Source organism: Podarcis muralis, chromosome 13, assembly GCF_964188315.1.
Source record: "Podarcis muralis chromosome 13, rPodMur119.hap1.1, whole genome shotgun sequence".
Taxonomy (NCBI): Eukaryota; Metazoa; Chordata; class Lepidosauria; order Squamata; family Lacertidae; genus Podarcis; species Podarcis muralis.
Window position 1 is genome coordinate 24,410,702 of NC_135667.1, and position 11,193 is coordinate 24,421,894.

The 11,193-nt window shown below is 40.0% G+C and overlaps 1 pseudogene; it reads left to right on the plus strand.

Annotated features, from left to right (window-relative positions):
• Window positions 1–337: 337 nt before the first annotated feature.
• LOC114583082 (vomeronasal type-2 receptor 26-like) lies at window positions 338–11,178 on the plus strand (annotated as a pseudogene).
• Window positions 11,179–11,193: the final 15 nt, after the last annotated feature.

The following is an 11,193-nucleotide window of genomic DNA, read 5'->3' on the forward strand; positions in this document are numbered from 1 at the left end:
GACATAAAAGAGCCACCCTCTTAAAGCGATCCCATCTATTTTTGTTTCAGTTATTTGTAGTTTGAAGTCATATACACATTGCTTTGGAAGATACATATGGCAGTACTGATGAAAAGGATGTCAGACCCAAAAACAGATGTCTTTGCAAGAACAGTTATTCATGAGGTCTAAAATATTGGTTTAATATGGTATATATTTTTATTGCAGTGTAGTGACAAAAAACTTCCAGCATGTACTGTCCTTGGTATTTGCACTGAAGGAGATAAATGAGAATCCCAGGATCTTACCAAATGTTTCATTGGGATTTCACATCTATGACAGCTACTTCAATGCCAAGATGACATATCAGACTACTCTGAATCTTCTCTTTAGCCTGAAAGAGATTGTCCCTAACTATAAGTGTGACACACAGAAGAATCTGATAGCTGCCATTGGGGGACTTGACTCTGAAGTCTCTCAATACATGGCCACATTCTTAAATGCGTACAAGATTCCTCAGGTAGGATATGTATGTAAGACACTGCAGTTTTACAGATATGGGGGGAAATCTGCCATATTCAATGGAGTAGAAAGTCTTAAGGGGCTTCCTCCAAAATGGAGGGTGACAGTGAGAATTCATGGAGCCCAGTGTTGGGTTGGCACTTAACTTTCTAAGGGCTGGACCCATCAAAGAAACCTCTGTGTTCAGCACAACATGCTGCCTGCCCACCCCGAGTACTGTGGGATTAGTCAGTCACTGTCTAACATTTCTGAGTACTCCTTACTTGGCTTCTGAGTCTCTCCCCCCTTTATATTTCTTTTTTGCTAATTCCACATTGCCTTGCAATTGGAATATTTAGAGCTGAGTGTTTATGATTTAGCTAAATGGCTTCTGATCTCACAATTGCTATTATGTGTGGGCAGGATGAAAGTAAGCCTAGGTAAGCATACTGAGCTACTCCTCGGCAAGGCAATTTTTATCACATTTCTCTAGCTGCCAGCATGGAGAGGTGGTTGGTTTGGTCTGATGCTCTTGAGACCTTAAGTGTTCACCCAGTGGAATGGCAGATAGCAGGAGTGACATGCACAAATTATCTACCACACACTCACTGGCATTCACAGGACCATATCACTCAATTTAATTATGATGAACACCAAGCCAGGACACTCTTTCCTAGGGTGGGTGAAAGAGAATATTTCTCTTTCTTTCCCCATAAGTTCCCACATGTCGTTTCTCTGACAGTTTATGGTACTGCTGCATACCCTCAAGTTAACGAATTATAATCTTTCACCACAGTTATGCCTCTTGAGCCTTCATTCTGAGGTTAACAGCAGAAAAACAGAGTTAAAATATGTCCACACTATATCTGAAAGCACACAATCACTAATATACTTTTATCTGTGTATACTGTTTCTCAGGTCTCTTATTATTTATTTGGTTCTTCTCTGGATGCTAAAATCCAGTACCCTTTCATATACCGAGTGGTCCCCAATGAAGAAAATCAGTACACTGGAATTATCCAACTACTTTTGCATTTCCAGTGGACGTGGGCTGGGATTATCACACTGGCTGATGATAAAGGAGAGGATTTTGTGCAGACCTTGATGCCAAAGCTTTCCCATAATGGCATCTGCTTGGCTTTCACAGACAGAATGCCACCATTGACAGATGTCTCTGAATTACTCGATGGCTACCAAGAGGCATGGGAGAAGACCAGCCTTGACAAAGACAGGAAAGCAAAGGCAGTTATTGTATATGCAGAAACATTGTCTATGGTGGGTTTAATATTCTTGCTGTACCAAGTAGAAAGCGAAGATATGGCTGGGGCATCTCTAGGCAGAGTGTGGATTATGACCGCTGCATGGGACTTCCCAGCATTACAGTATCAAAGGGACTGGAATATAACACTCTTCCAAGGAGCTTTGTCCTTTGCAGTGCACTCTACTGAGGTCTGGGAATTTCACAATTTCCTACACATCTTTAAACCATGCAGTGGGGACAATTTCATAAGAGACTTCTGGGAACAAGCATTTCACTGTGTATTGTTAGATTCCCCTGTGGCAGGAGAGAACGATGGAGCCTGCACTGGGAAGGAAATGTTGGAGAGCCTTGCTACACCAGTTTTTGAAATGAGCATGACCCCCCAAAGCTACAGTGTATACAATGCTGCCTATGTCATAGCACATGCTTTGCATGCCATGTACTCACTGAACTCCAAGCACAGAGCTGTGGCAATACTTTCAAATGTGCGGCCGTGGCAGGTACTAACTCATTGCCAAGGCAACTCTACAGATATGATTAGAAAATGCAGAATACTATTATGTTCAACTAATCTGACAACTGACAACATGCCTTATGGGGTTGTACCCAACTAAGTTCAACTCAGAAAAGATCCATTGAAATAAGTGGACTTAAGTTAGTCCTGTTAATTTCCATGGATCTACTCTGTGTTGGATAAACATTGGATACAACCCATAATATTGCAAGTGAAATTTCTCAGTTTCTTTTTTCATGAAATACATATAGCACAGGATACATTCCCCTTCTTCTCAGGCAGTTGGGATAGTAAGTCCTGACTAAAGGCAATGAAGGGAAGAGAAGGAGACTTTTGTGTTCTATAAATAATGCAGGAGCAGGAGGGAGGGAAAGCCCAATTAAATACTTGCCTCTGGAATTTATGGATTGCCAACATCCAGCATTATGTCTGTACCAGATCCAGATGAGTGAAAACGGGCAAGAGAGATTGTTTGAAAATGAGCAAATAAACATCTATTCTGAAATATTAGAGAAGTGAGAAATCTCCTTTTTGCTAGTAGCTTGCAAAAAAAAAAAAAAAAATAAGGAAGGAAGGAAGGAAGGAAGGAAGGAAGGAAGGAAGGGAACATGTCTTCATCCTCAATGCTATGTGCTTGAAAAAATGCAATGTCTCAAATTGACAACAGATTTGAATATGGAAGAAATGAGTGATTAGAGTTACACACATATACTGAGTGCTCAAATGTATTTATTTATTTATTTAGTCCATTTTTATCTTGCCTTTCTTCCCTTATGGAACAAATGGAAACTTTCATTAAATAGGTTTACACTCCAACTAAACCCAGGCCTGATTAACTTCAGCAATGTAGCTGCATCTTGGGCCCTTAGACCATGGCCTTGGTAACCAGATGGTTTTTAGGACCCAGTTCATTTAGCAGCTTGTATTGTTTGGGCCAAGATTATCTCAATGGCCACCTACTACCTATTAATTCAGATCATCATTGTAACTACTGGCTCCATACCCTCCCCCATTCTGAAATGCAGTGGGAGGATAAAGCAGGGCCTTCTAAGTTGTCTTGGTGAAGTCCTTCTTGATGTGGACCTGTTGCTGATGAGTTTTAGAGTACAACTTTTACACGTAATTTAAGAAAATGCAAATTAATTATAGTCATTAGAAGTAGCCATTGGTACTTCTGTTCTGGATTGATTTCTTTTTTTTTACGGTTTTTAATGTGTAATTATGTCTTAAGTAGACTTCTTTATTTTACAGTTCAGTTGCCTTGTAGGTCCTGGTGAGACAGGTTATCAATATTCTATATTCTATGGATAATAAAGAAAGTTGGATGCAGAACAAAAATATTTATATTGTTTCCCATTCTATAACTTTGAAAAGCTGCTTTTGCCTCTTTGATTGTAGCTCCATCCTTTCTTGAGGAGAATCTCTTTCAACAACAGTGCTGGGGACCAAGTGTTATTGGATGAGAAAGGTGAATTAGAAAGTGGATTTGATATTATAAACTGGGTAACTTTCCCAAATAGATCTTTCTCAAGGGTGAAAGTAGGAAGGCTGGATCCATGGGCAGGCAGAGGGCTGACCGTTCATGATGAGATGATCACATGGCATAGCATGTTTAACCAGGTAGAGTCTGAATTTTAGTTTTAAGTACAAAATATTAACGTTGAGTACAATATTCACTACTCATCCAGTTATCACACATCTCATTGTACTTTCATACATCCATTTTTAAAAAATGAATATCTGAGCATAAGCAAATATAGTGTAAGCAAAAAAAGAAAACAACCCCGTTGTTTTTTTAAAACCCTCATTTTGCTGAATGTTTCTTTTTCATGAAATGAAAGAATAAATTCAGTGAGACGAAAGTACTATGTGTTTCACTAGCAGTATGCATTCCATTATTGTTCCACAGAGATCTAGAGATGCATCAAAGAAAGCAGGTATTGCAAAACCTATGTGAAATAGAGACCATAAATGGATAGGCTATGTCTTTTATTGAGTTCAACTTCCCGGCTCATTCATCTTGTACATCCATAAACTCGCCATCCACCCAATCACTCCACACAGTCACCAAACTGCTATAACAAATCACTCCTTCTGCTCTACCAAAAATGTATTGTAACACCAGAAAACAAAGCTGTTCACTAACAGAACTGTATAAGGTATCAAAACAAATTGCCACCCATCATACAGATGTACTGTCCCCAAAATCAATCTGGCTTTCAACTAGTTGTACAGAACTAAGGCGAAAAGCATTTCTAACAAAAGTCAATTTGGGGAGTAATTCATATAGCTCCCAGAAAGGATCAACATGTACTGCATACAAAATTATCTCTTTGATGGAATTGTTTTCTGTGTGAATCATTCATTGAGATAAGCATTCACTAAGTATGTTTTCCTCCTTTCTGTTTGTGGACAGAAGGCCCCGTCTTCAGTGTGTAATGACAAGTGCCGTCCAGGCTATGTTAGCAAAAAGAAGGAAGGGGAGCCATTCTGTTGCTACGATTGTGACCCATGTCCAGAAGGGAGGATTTCTAATAAAAAAGGTAGGTGTCTACCATATTGTAGCAGTGGACCCCTTGCTTGAATCTAGCGTCCAGTGTCTGTTCACATATCCAGAACTATTTAGGTGGCTTTCACGTGGTCTATTTGCCAAAGAGCCAGGCAGCCTCCTCTGGCTTTCTGCCTGGGCTGGGGTGGACTAACTGTGCTTCAACTTGAATTTGCATCCCATAACTCCTGAGAATAGGCAGGAGGCCTCCTCCAGTACTGAGTCACTAAAGGGCACCCACAGCTGCTCATTCTGTATTGTGGTAGCTGAGAAGCCAACTTGTGAGCCACCTCAGAGCTTCCACTGACCATGCTCACTGATTCTGGGGAGGAGGTGGAGGGTTCCCAGTGGCAGCAGGAGCACAAGAGTGCTCCTCCTGAAGGCTCACTCAGAAGGCTATCCAAGCAAACATCCAAGAAGTTCACTCAGAAGGCTGTCCAGTCAAACACCCAAGAAGTGCCTTTCTAAACAACAAGCCTGGGGACAGGCCTGCTAGAGTGTCAGTTCCCTTCATACACAGCTATGTCCACTGTCACTCTCTTGCACTCTCTACTGATACGAAATTGTGATCAGCATTTTCACTTCCCACTCTGTGGTGTCTCCACCATTGCCCAGGTAGGGGAAACCTCAGCAAGCATCAACAGCTTCCCCCTCCAGCAGAGGACCTCTGCATTTGATGGTTGCTTGACAAACAAGAGCCTGGCAGGATAGGGACAATTTACACGGGTGAAATTTTCAAAGCTTGAAAGTTTTACCTGTGGGTGGGTGTGAACTGGTAGCCCTCAGTGGTAATGTCTTCTACATACGTTGATACAAAATGAAGCCCCATTTCATTTCAAGAATAAAAGGCTCTGATTCTGGATCACACTAAATACTCACATGCTGTTTTAAAATCAGCTCTGGCTGTGAGGCAAACGGGGTCCATGAAAAAAAAATCTGGTAAAAAATGAGTCCTCCTATTCATAAAGACTGGGAACTATTAAATTGGAGCATTCTTTTCTTATTCTCATCTCTTGTGGCACTTATGTCAAGACTAGAAAATTCATAATGTAGGAATTTTATCTTTGTACTTTAAGGAAAGGAATCTTAGAGGCCTATAAACTCACATTGTAATGAGTTAGGTGATTCTGAGTGTTCCTTTGCCAGGATTACTGAGTGTCCAGAGAGGCCATTTTGTACATGTTTCCTTGATTGAGGTGTTGTTGTATCTTTTTTATTCTTTCCTTGAAATAGACAAATGTATAAAATGCCCAGAAGATGAGTATCCAAATGGAGACCAAGATGGATGTCTACCAAAGAGTTTGAACTTTCTGTCTTATGATGAAATGTTGAGTATCACTTTAGCTTTTATGACATTTGCATTTTCTGTGACAACAGCTTTGATGCTAAAAATATTCATCAAATACCAGAAAACTCCCATTGTCAAAGCCAACAATTGTGGCCTCACGTTTACTCTGCTCATCGCCCTCTTGCTTTGCTTCCTCTGCTCTTTGCTGTTCTTTGGAAGACCTCAGACAGTGACCTGCCTCCTAAGGCAAACAGCTTTTGGCATCGTCTTCACTGTGGCTGTTTCTTCCGTGTTGGCAAAAACCATCACAGTGATTTTGGCATTCATGGCCACACGACCAGGATCCAGGATGAGGAACTGGGTGGGGAAAAGACTGGCAGCTTCTATTGTTTTCTCTTGTTCCCTCACTCAAGGAGCTCTTTGTACTGTATGGCTCCTTACTGCTCCTCCATTCCCAAATTTGGACATGAATACTTTGGCTAAAGAGATTGTGGTTGAATGTAATGAAGGGTCTGTCCCTATGTTTTATTCTGTTCTCGGGTACCTGGGATTTCTGGCTCTTGTTAGCTTTGTTGTGGCTTTTCTTGCTAGGGAATTGCCCAGTACTTTTAATGAAGCCAAGTTCATCACTTTTAGCATGTTAGTGTTTTGCAGTGTGTGGATCTCTTTTGTGCCAACTTACCTGAGCGCAAGAGGAAAATACATGGTGGCTGTGGAGATCTTCTCTATCTTAGCCTCTAGTGCTGGATTGTTGGGCTGTATCTTTGCTCCTAAATGCTATATAATTTTACTGAGGCCTGAGCTGAACAACAAGGAGCACTTAACAAGGAGAAAGAAGTAGGAGTTAGAAACTTGGATGTGGTTGTCCAGTGCACATAAAAATATGAGCTGCTTGGTGGAAATAAGGTAGCCTAAGTCACATGTCTTTATTTGTCAGGAAGCCTAAGTGTTTGGACATGGGTTTCATGCACAGAAACATGTTTTGCAGCATGCAAGTTCTTTGTTTTCTTCTACAAAATTGCTTAAAGAAAGATTCTTGCCTTAAAGACAGACAGTTTAGAACTGCTGCCAAAATGGATCTGCTCTCTTGTCAGATGTGAGAACAGTATGTAACAGAGTATAATTTACTGAGGTAATAATGTAGAATTTTATTATTATGTTATTCATTCATTCTTAAATCTGTTATTATTATACTTATGTCCCATCTTTTTTCCAAGGAGCTGAAGGTGGCATATATATATATATTTTCCCTTGTTCATTTTATTTTCACAACAACCCTGTGAGGTAGGTTAGGCAGTCACACTGTGACAGGACCAAGGTGACACTGGAATGGTGATGAGGGGGTGAGTGGGGACTGAAGTTCTGATCTTGCACAACCCATTCAAACTCTCCAGCCACTACAACACAAGTGGCTAACTATTAAATTATATAATATCCTGTCACTATATTTCAGCCTACCTATATTTGTGTTGGCTATTGCCTTAGTCTGCTTACTGTAAAGATGATATTGTGTGATTGTCACTTCCATTGACAAATGTGTGATTGGTTCTTTATTTGTAATTTTTTAATAAATAAATAAATAAATAAATAAATAAAATAATAAATAGGATTGAAACCACCTACTTGATGATAAAGGTAAAAAGGTAAAGGTACCCCTGCCCGTACGGGCCAGTCTTGCCAGACTCTAGGGTTGTGCGCTCATCTCACTCAAGAGGCCGGGAGCCAGCGCTGTCCGCAGACACTTCCGGGTCACGTGGCCAGCGTGACAAGCTGCATCTGGCGAGCCAGCGCAGCACACGGAACGCCGTTTACCTTCCCGCTGGTAAGCGGTCCCTATTTATCTACTTGCACCCGAGGGTGCTTTCGAACTGCTAGGTTGGCAGGCGCTGGGACCGAGCAACGGAAGCGCACCCCGCCGCGGGGATTCGAACCACCGACCATGCGATCGGCAAGTCCTAGGCGCTGAGGCTTTTACCCACAGCGCCACCCGCGTCCCTTGATGATAGGCCACAATTAATTAAGAATGCAGCTAGATTATTTTATATGCACCCAGTTTACTTTAGATACATAAATACTAAACCTGGATGATATATCCTTGGATGAAGGAATTGAGGGGCTGCTCATGAGATTTGTAGATGACACCAAACTGGGATGGGTAGCTAGAACCCCTGAAGATACAATTAGGTTTCAAGACAACCTTAACAGATAGGAGAACTGGGCCATAATTGACAAAATGAAATTCAGTAGGGAGAAATGAAAAATTCAGTGCATTTAGGCAGGAACAGTCAGATCCACAAATATAGGATTGAGGACACCTGGCTTGACAGATGTATATGTCCAAGTTTCTAGGAGTCTCATTGACTACAAATCTAACATGCGATGCAGCAGCAAAAATTCTAGGCAACCTCAACAGAAGTATAGTGTCCAGTCCAAGGGAAGCAATAGCACCACTCTATTCCGTTTTGATCAGCAGGCCCATCTCCTTGATGTCAGGGATGGGGAACCTGTGGCCCTCTAAATATTACTGGATGGAAACACCCATCATACTTTACCATTGCCCATAACTTGTTGGGGATAATAGGAATGAGAGTCCAACACCACCTGCAGAGTTATGTTTCCCAACCATTCTTTATGGATTCATCCCCAGACTGAATGCTTCAGTATACGTTTTCTTTCTCAATGTCACACTAAGCCCAAGTTCCCCAGCTGACCCAATAAGGAAAAAGATATGAGATTACACCTAATAAACGTGTTTTCTTCAGCTGTTCTGTTCTCCATGAAACCTGTAATTATTTAAAATTATGGTAATCCTCTTTCTTGCCAAGTGTGTATTTCCAGTGACCACTCTAAAAAAGAGCAATCATAATGAAAACAGGTATAAAATGGGCCTGTGCTTTTCAGAATGCAGGGTGACAGACTGGAGAAGCAGTGCCGCTCAGAATTTTAGAGTCTGCAAGGTACCACCATTGACTGGCAGAATCTAGAGAAACTGTGATCGCTTGCTCTTAATGGGCAGATACTTTATGCAGTAAAATTAGACCGAATCAGTAGATTTTGTAACATAAGAAGTATTCACCCTTATGTTTACAATGCTGATTTTGTTGCTGTGCCTATTGATCGAACGGTTGGTGTTTCTTCCCCTAACTGACTGCAAGGCTCTTCCCTTTACTTGCAACATGAGAGATCCCCTCCGGATCCCACATGAATATTATCAGCAAGGTGACCTCATCATTGGCAGTATTTCTTCTCAGTTCTTCTCCTTTTTTGACACCATATCCTTCAAGCAACACCCCAATTTAATGTTTATTGAAGATGTCCTGTAAGGAATTTTTTGTTTACTATAAAAATAATAATATTATGGGCAAGTTATAATAATGTCATAGTTAGATAATAGAAAGACAGGGGATATCCACATTGGGTCATACTCAGTTAGACCCATTGGAATAAATAGATTTAAAAAAACATATATCCAATGACTTCAAGTGTGTGATTTCTGAGTATGAGCAATCCTTTTTCACATCTAAAGTCCACCTAAGTCTATGCTGCTCTGCATTTTTCTATGGCTTTCACCAAGTCTGTCTGACCTCTTCATCTCATGTCATATGCTCTTCTCCTTTCTTTATTTTGCTCCACATATATTTTAGTACTTGTATAGAAACTATACAAAATTAATTCTTAATACTGTTATTTTCCACAAGTCTTCCTTTTATGATTCCTTTCACCATCTTATGTACATTCCCAATATTAAAAATGAACAAACTGAAGAAGTGATGGTTCCTTTGACACAATTCTGCCTTCACAAAATATGGCAAACTCTATCACATTTATTGTGAATAGAGCTCCAGAAACACGAACAGTTTATAAATATATCTAAATGGTGGCAAACTCTGTCTCTTCTTGTTCCACAGTTCAAACATGCACTACCTTTAGTTAGTGAATCAATGAATAACAATATTATAAAAATAAGTTTAAAATCCTCTATTTTTAATTACATTTTCCATTGAAGATGTGTATATTGTAAAGGTGTGTGTTGTACTGTGTAGCTATGATGATGCACATGCCAAAAATGAAATCGCTGTGCAAGACCAATGTGGACATGGAAAGCAATGCATGACTTCTAGGATATTGATGTGAATGGGATTGTGACCCATGCTTTCATTACAGTGTAGTGACAAAATACTACCAGCATGTCCTGGCCTTGGTGTTTGCAGTGAAGGAGATTAATGAGAATCCCAGGATCTTACCAAATGTTACATTGGGATTCCATATATATGACAGCTACTTCAATGAAAAGATGACTTATCAGTCTACCCTGAGCCTTCTCTTTAAAGTGAAAAGGATGGTCCCCAACTACAGGTGTGATACGCCAAATAATGTAATAGCTGTCATTGGGGGTCTTGGCTCTGAAACTTCACTTTACATGGCCAGCATCTTAAGCATCTACAAGATTCCTCAGGTATGTATGTGAGGCTTGCAGGGTTTTGCAAAACAAAATGAAAGTAGTGTATTTATTGTGGCATATTCTGTCTAATGATAACTATAAAGCACAAGTGGAAAATTTGTTTTTTTCATTTAGCAGTGTTTTCATAGTATATTGAACCAGGATTAAACAAAACATAAAATAAAATAGAAATATTCATATAAAGCAAAGCAGATAGATATGAACACATACAAACATAGCAATAACTGAAATATAATAGATACAGGTAGGTAGCTGTCTTGGTCTGCCGTAGTCAAAACAAAATAAAAAAATTCCTTCCAGTAGCACCTTAGGGACCAACTAAGTTCGTTATTGGTATGAGCTTTTGTGTGTATGCACACTTCTTCAGATATAATATAATAATAATCAATGATGGTATTTAACTAAGTTTGACTCAGAGTAGCTCCATTGAAATTAACTCAGCTGGGAGCAGCAATTTCAGTGGGTCCGCTCAGAGTAAAACCTAGCTGTATTCTGCCCCTAAATTATTTGCCAGTTTAGTAGAAATATGAAGACAAGCATGTTTATTCCTAAATTCCCAGCTCTATCACCATTCAATGCAATGACTGAGGAAAATGGAAGTATAACTATGAGGATAACATGCTGAATTTCAAGGCAATGA